The 8426-nt window shown below is 39.8% G+C and overlaps 1 long non-coding RNA gene across 1 annotated transcript; it reads left to right on the forward strand.

The window, feature by feature from the left end:
* The first annotated feature begins 417 nt into the window (after positions 1–417).
* Positions 418–1227, forward strand: LOC147487951 (uncharacterized). The gene is made up of 3 exons (XR_015202910.1): positions 418–627; positions 714–849; positions 941–1227. It is a non-coding gene; the product is annotated as an uncharacterized LOC147487951 (long non-coding RNA).
* The last annotated feature ends 7199 nt before the right edge of the window (positions 1228–8426 follow it).

An 8426-nucleotide genomic window follows, 5' to 3' on the forward strand; every position in this document is an offset into this window, starting at 1 on the left:
TACTTATCCTATTCTGTCTGCCTTGGCACGTGACCTACTAACGGTGCTGCTACTACTGTTCCATCTGAAGCGGCTTTTAGTGGAAGCGAACGAGTGGTAACCAAATATAGGAGTTGTTTGTTGCCGGAGACAGTGGAAGCTTTGGTTTGTTTGAAGGATTGGTTTCAAGCTGAGGAAGGACTTCAAGATGAAAATTTAGTGGAAGAGACGATGAAGCGGCGTGGGGATGTAGCGGCGATGGCGTACTAAGCGTGTGGACTTTGGTCGTGAGGGATTTTTGGCGTTAGTACTTTCTATTGTTGTGGTGTACGTGACTTATTTATGTATTTATTTTTATGTGATACTAGAATCTTGACTATTAACTTATTGTTTTGTAGATTTTGGAAGGGGGCTTTTGCAATTTTGTTTTGCACCAAATGAAGTGATCGCACAAGCCTTCAGTTACTTTTGAAATGAAGTGGGATTTTTCTACATAGTAATGTTGCAAGTTTAGAAGTCTCAGGCACACTGTTCTTTAGTTAATTTCTTTATATCTAATTGAAATTTAACTTGCTGATTTTGGTTGATTCTTCTTCTCTGACATGGTTGCATGTGTACAGACTATAGAATGATGTCTTTTATCTAGAGGTCAGTTCTTTATATTTACATAGTACTTAGCCAATGATAAGAGTTGGATTTGTCTAACTGTAAATATTTATCCTTTTGCTTTGCAGATATTTGAAGACTAAAGCAAATATAAGTTGTGATCAAGAATCAAGTACAGAGAATACTATGAAGCTTAATGATGCATTTAAACAATTCTCTTGTTGTTTTGCACACCTGTAGGATACATTTGTACTGAAAACTCAGGTATGTTCAAACTTCAAACTTGCTGTCTATGTCTAGGTTCACTCTTTCAACTTTCCTTTTTGCCTTTTCTGATTTTTTGTTTTCCTTGTAGAAATGCTAGTTCACTCTACTCAGTGGTTAGGTTCTGTCCAATTCTGAAGTCAGTTGGGTGTGTTTGGCGTGTGGAACTGTGGATTGAAGTTCAGTGGATGGTACTTGAGGTCGAGAGGTTTGATAATAGAACCATCCACTTGTGTAGGGTTTGTAAATTGTAAGTTTGTAACTAGTCATTGTATTTGTAGTTAGTATTTTTATTTAATGATGATACTCTTAGGGAGGACTGGAAGTTTCGTGCTTCATCTAAATTGCCCCATAACTTATGTAAGAGAAAATGCTACAAGTGAAGTGATTTTAACTTTAAGCACTGCTAATATACAGACAAACATATTCGTCAAAGCAAATTTATGGATGCACCAGCCACCTTGTCTCCTTCATCACTTGCGTTGCTGCCATAACCACCACGCAGGCAAGATTTCGTTACTACTTTATGTTGCTTTTATGTATTATGTAATTTATAAGGGAAAAAAGAGTGGCCTATTCCGATACAACTGTATTATATTGATATATCTCTATCCTATAGAATATATTCATATATTCTATTATATATGTTAATGAAGTTTGATAAGTTGTTTTCAAGAATTTTTGTAATGAATATGTTAATCAGTTAATGATAAAAACCAAATATGTTAATGAAGTCCAAACAAGTTGTATTTAAGAGTTTCGAATAATAGACAAGTTGTACAACCCGGCCCATAGACCCGGCCCTCAGGCCCGGCCTGCAGTTTTCTAAAGGGGGCTGAGGTGAGGGCAAGGGCTGTATAATTTAAGTGTTGGCCCTCACAAGCCCGACCCTCATAGCATAAGGGGGCTGGCCCGGCCCGGCCCATTTTACACCCCTAATGCGGGGTAGGAGGAGGATGTCCTGAACATACGTCTAGAAGCAAAAAAGGCTAATCAAACAGCTCCTGTATCCCTTCGAGAAGGGAACTCTTCCCCTCAAAAATAGAAGAGAGATCGTCATCGTGGCCGTCTAAGGGCTGAATCCCCATCAAAGGGACGAATGCCCATAAGACAGTACCAAAATGTAACCAGTAGTGCAGATGGAAAACTACAGAAGAAGCCATGTGTGGAAGAAGCTGAAGAAGCTCTTCCCTCGATGGACAGAAACTTTGCCCCTTTGAACAAAATGCCAGATGAGGTTCTGAACTCGATCAAGAATCAGAGTTACCTCAAATGGCTAGCTCCACTTAAGCCAGGCTCCCTGGGTACCAGAGACCAAAGGACCTACTGCAAATTCCATAAGAGTAAGGGTCACAGCACCAGAACTTGCAGGACCCTGAAAAACGAACTACATGATCTGATTGAAAAGGGGTACTTAAAACAGTTTGTAGCACATGAAGAGGCAAACACAATACAGCCTAAGGAGATCATCACGTTAGTTCAGGATCCCCCAGGTATTGGATCACTTAATGGTCGCCTCCAGATAAATATGATTTTTGGAAAGGCAAGCAAACGAAGTGGGCAGGTCACTGAAAATGGTGCACAATATCAAATGCGCATCGCTAAGCAAATGAGGATCATGAATAGCAACTGACTACGGGTGCTTAGGTCAACACGGTACCCCGCAAAGATCTACTTATCCTCTTCACTGAGGCTGACTGTTGTAGCATCCAGAGCCCACATGAGGATGCACTTGTTCAGACACTTCCTTTTGGAGATTATGATTTACATCGCATATTGGTTGATCTAGGTAATATGGATTATACTTAGCGGATGTGTTATACTACGGCGCCTTCAAAAAGCTGGAGATTCCTGATTCTTAGATGGTCGCCACCAACTCCAACCTATATTGATTCAGCGGGGACAAAGCCCTAACAGTTGGGGAGATCCAACTACCTGTAGCTACTGGTCCGATAACTCTCATCATAAATTTTGTTGTGGTAAAAGCTAACACACCCTATCACAAGATCTTGGGTAGAACCTGGCTGCACAGTCTCTAAGTTGTTCCTAACACCTATCACCAATGCCTGAAGTTCCCAACAGGTTGTTAGGAATATACCACTTAATTGTACTTACTCTTTACCAATTACCAAACTATACAAACCTTTTGTCTTATACGTGTCTTGTACTTCTTAGTTAAATATGAACCTAGTGTAGATACACTATGTCCTTAAGACAGATTTTTCCCCTCACGGTGCTTGAAGGTTGATGGGAAACTGTCTCCCAAGATAGAACGGATTCCCTTATATAGAAAGCTAGCACTTCAATTCTATAGAATCAGCGAACACAACATAATATTTGACTAAGAACAGAGAGAGAAGAGAAAGATCAGAAATGTGTGATCTGGTGTGTCTTTCTCTCCAAATTCATCCACTATTTATAGGTGAGTAGTGTCTCTTCGAAACAACACAGTGACTCTTGGGAAAAAGTAAGCAATTCTTTGAAAAGTCACATGTTTCGAAAGGACACACCATTTCGGCATAAAACATTATTTCGAACCAGTTCCTATTTCGAAAGGTCACACCTTTTCGGCATGATGCACTGTTTTGAACCAGTGCCTATTTCGAAAGGTCACACCTTTTCGGCATAATGCACTATTTCGAACCAGTGCACCCTTCCGAAAAGGTTTTTCTTAATTTACGTACTGTTTCAAGAGAAACCCATTTCATCTCAATGTGGCATAACTTGGGAGACAAATTACTTATTCATATCTCAATGGATTTGTGCAAAGAAAATCCATTTTTCTAACAATCCCCCACATGAATGAAAATCTGGCTTCTTCTATCATAAACATCGGATTTCTGTTCTTTTACAAATGAAAAGATACCACATTAGGTCAAGTAGCATGGGAGGCCTTGAACTTGCCTTAGTGAAAGACAACCGGATTTAATTGGACGATCAGTAGACTTCAATTAATGTCCTTGAACTGTCAGCCGTTTGTATAAACCTAGACAATCATCTTCACGCAGTGCCTTCTCGAATATTGTTGGTTCTCACGGTTGTGTTCATTTTGGCCTTGAACACTTCTTGGTTTCAGATAGTGTTTTTGAGACATTTGCCTTTAAAATTCTCATAGAAGCGGCCCTACTTTGCACTAACATAGGTAATTTCTATAAAGAGTATCCTGCAATACTCTACTTGGATAACATAACTTTCCAAGATATATTAAATCATTAAAATCTTGACTTATCCTGGTTCTCGCTGCAGATATGCACTGTCTTATATAGGAATAGGTTATAGTATATTATTACTCTCCAGTGCTAACTGAGTCACAGACATAATTCAGTTGGCCCTTTGAACCTAGATCTTGGGATCTCTAGTCAACTAGGTAGGTTTTTCCATTATGATGACTCTTGGTTGATTATCTCAAAGGCTTTAAACCCATTCCTCTTGATAATCTTTCCACTTGCTCTCTTGTTAAACTTTTGTAAGAGGATCTGCAATGTTATCTTTTGACCTTACATAGTCGATTGAGATAACTCCATTTGAGAGTAATTGTCTAACGGTGTTATGTCTACGACATATGTGTCGAGACTTCCCATTATACATGCTACTCTATGCTCTACCAATAGCAGATTAGTTGTCACAGTGTATACACACTGCTGGCACAGATTTAGCCTAGTTTGGAATATCCTCTAAGAAATTTCGAAGCCCCACTCTGCTTCTTTTCCAGCCTTGTCCAATGCTATGAATTCTGATTCCATAGTGGACCTCGCTATGCATGTTTGTTTTGAGGATTTCCTTGAAATTTATGCATCTCTCCTAGAGTAAAACACCACATTTGATGTCTTTTGAGTAATGTTTCAACAAATTTCCAATTTTGAATTGATTAATTCAATGAGATACATAATCCCCCACATTTTTCCAATTTCTCATGACAAAGTCAATAAATTGGAAACCATTTAGATATATGTTTTTCAAGTGAGACATCTTGTTAAAAAATGTCACATATCATTCATATAGTGTCTAAACACTTCTAAGACCTCAATTTGCTTACAAGTATGTTGACATTCACAAGACTGAATAGTCAACCATTTAGTACTTCTGTTGGTTATTGGTTATGTTCACAAAGAGTCACAAAAACTCCAAGTTTTGAACCTTATCTTACCAACAGGCTGCACCGGTGTCTTGTTCGAAATATCTTGGTTCTGCTTTCTAAGTGTTTGCCTTTTCAAACAGTCGCACCTTTTCGTCAAGTTCACTTTAATTCCACCCATGTTCAATGAACCATCTTTGTTTAAACCCAAACCATATGGCGCCAAGACTATTACAAAGACCATGGTGGTTATTTAAGTTATTGGACGGACGTCCATTAAATTGGATATAAACTAGTGTGCTTCAAGCACTTCATCGATGCAAATTGACTTTCCATTCAATCAGTACGTGAACCATTCCCTTCTTTCACATCTCTTCAACCGGATTGAAGGAATTTCGAAGGTCACCTTAGCGTTCACTACTAAAGAACTGCCAAAATATATAATTTCTGAGTGTGTAATTAACTAGAAATACATACCTGTCCCAGTGCATGGAAGCATCATAGTGAGGAACTATGGCAAGAAAACGTTTCTGCCACATATCAATCTTTTGACCACCGCTTCTCAACGATACGTTAACAAAACCCACTTCAAGATTGTTAGTGCATTTACAATAAGTATAACCAAAATTAATTCAAGGCAAGAAATCTGTCTTAAGTTTGTAGTAAACTTATTCCAAAAATATATTTATTGTTAAGTAAACAAAAAAATCAAACTAATATAACAAATATATCATGAACAAACATTTAGTTCAACGAATAAACTTAATTTACCAAAGAAAAATCTATCTTAAGTTGTTAGGAATATACAACTTAATTGTACTTACTCTTTACCAATTACCAAACTATACAAACATTTTGTCTTGTACGTGTCTTGCGGTTCTTAGTTAAATCCGAGCCTAGTGTAGATACACTATAGAATTGAAGTACTAGCTTTCTATAGAAGGAAATCCATTCTATCTTGGGAGACAGTTTCCCATCAACCTTCAAGCACCGTGAGGGGGAAAATCTATCTTAAGGACATAGTGTATCTACACTAGGCTCGGATTTAACTAAGAAGTACAAGACACTTACAAGACGAAAGGTTTGTATAGTTTGGTAATTGGTAAAGAGTAAGTACAATTAAATTGTATATTCCTAACAATACCGAAGGTTGTGGCATACTGGCATGCTATAAAGAAGAAGAGGCCGACAGGGCATCTTATTACTTACATCCTACTATCCTAGTACCAAGCAAAAGTTGTTGGATAAAGTGCAACAAGTTGTTGAAGGTTTATCAAATTAATCGGTGCTCTGGTGGTTGTCATGCTTGCTACAGATTTAGGAAGGTGTACGTCAAGGTAGAACATAATCAATAGATGATTTGTTTTAAACTAATTTTGTCTGCTAGTTGATTGTTTAATTTGATATTATCTTTTGGCATATCAGCATATGTACGTATTCAAGTTTTTTTCATAATAACTGCGTAATTGTGCCTACGACCCTAGGATATTATTCATCCATAGTTAAACTGAACTTCTATTGTTTTACTTTGATTGCTCTAGCATATTATTCCTCTCTATATATTTGTGTCTCTGCTCCAACTTCTTATAAGTTATAACACAATATTTTTCTTCTTTTCCAGCGCAAGATATTGGTGCTTCAAGTAGTGTAGGGGTTGATAGGACTTCCAATTTTTCCTATTGAGTATTCATTTAGAAATCTTAGATCAATGGGTGTAGTGACCCAAATTATGATGGCCGGAAGATCAACGACAGATGGGCATGGTAGTAAGATAGTAAGTGAAACAGGGAGCATCCTAGCAGGGTCGCAGCTACAGAAATATAGGGGCCGGGAGAGGGGGAAACACGTGAGGCATGGGGCTGACAGATGAATGTATTGAGTCAAAGGTTGGATGAGCCTGGAGTCAGATAAGCACGATACATGTGTGGTGCAGGATAGATCCTCAGACCCACCGATACTTACAAAAACCCTACATGTGGCGACAGAGAGACTGAGAGATTGATGGACAGATGGATGACCACGAGGGAATGTAAGGGGGTATAAAGAGAACAGTGAAAGAGAGAGAAAGGCAGAAAAAAAAAAGGAATGGGGGTATCGATAAAGGCTAAGAGAGAATAAGAAGAGAGGAAGAGAATGAGAGAAAAAGAGGTTACAACATTTGGCACCGTCTGTGGGGAGAGATCAAAGTAAATAGAGAAATGGCGACAAGGGTGAAAAGAGGAGTAGGAAGACTGAGAAGCGGTGGTCACCGAGGAGGAGGTGGAGTCAGTGAGGAGCGACGGGGGAGAGCAAGGAAGGGAAGAGATAGTAGTGTTAGATTCAGAGGAAACAAAGCTATTGCATGAGGAAATAGCAAGGTTGAGGGAAGAAAATGAAGGGCTACGAAGGGAGAAGGAAACCATAGAGGAATCTGAGATAGATGCATCGAAGTCAGAGAAAGAGGAGGAGGGGAGGCCAAACTTGGTGGATAATGCGGTGGCAGGACTCACAAAGGAGCAAGTTAGAGAAATGATTGCCAGTGATCTGAAGGCGAACCTGGAGAAAGCCAAGGGCATAGGTGGAGCGGCGAGCCAAGTGGTGGCGGGACTAAACCGCAACCCATTGGCAGACGCAGTTTGGAAGTCCGAGGTTCCAAAGAGGTTCAACCAGCCCAGGTTCGAGAGGTATGGCAGGAAAGGAGACCCGGCGGATCACATCCATGATTTTCGATAGCAGATGCCACTATGGCAAGAACCTCGGTATGATGGGCTACGATGCATGATGTTCCCCGCAAGCTTAAAGGGGGGAGCTTCTGACTGGTATTACCTGTTACTGTCTAAGAGTATAAACAACTTTTAGGAGTTAGAGCAAGCTTTCATAGACCACTTCATACATCAAAAGAAGCGGGTAGTAGATATCGCAGCTTTGTTCAATGTAAGATAGAGATTCGCGGAGTCAATGAGGGATTTCTTGTGCATATTCAAGGCAGAGACATTGAAGGTGGAGAACTTGGATGGAAGAACTGCGGTGATAGCATTTGAACGAGGTTTATGCTCGGGAACAATAGTACATGAGTCTGTAGCCAAGAACAAGATTGCGACATTACAAGATCTATACCCGAGGGTGGAGAAATATATAAGGTATGAGGACACTATGCAAAAAGAGATGAAAAGGTAAGGGAATGCAATATTGTCGTTAGACAGAGGCGAGGACCGTCGGAGATATGAGTCGTCAGACAGGGGAGGCAGTTGGTATCGTGGGTACTTGTCGCGGCCCAAAAGGGGTAGAGAAGAGGTCAGGAGGGAGAACAGGGAGAGAAAACCTTACCATGAAGCGGAACAAGTGCCGTTGAACAGGCCACTGAGTGAGATATTGCCACTAATTCAGAATTTACAGGGGTATAAGGGGCCGCAAACCAAGCCATCGAAAATGCAAGGCAAGCCTTATTGTGCCTACCATCAAATACATAACCATGAGACGGATGACTGCTACGCGCTGAGGTAGTTAATTCAGAGGATGATAA

Source organism: Coptis chinensis, chromosome 7 (assembly GCF_015680905.1).
Source record: "Coptis chinensis isolate HL-2020 chromosome 7, ASM1568090v1, whole genome shotgun sequence".
Taxonomy (NCBI): domain Eukaryota; kingdom Viridiplantae; phylum Streptophyta; class Magnoliopsida; order Ranunculales; family Ranunculaceae; genus Coptis; species Coptis chinensis.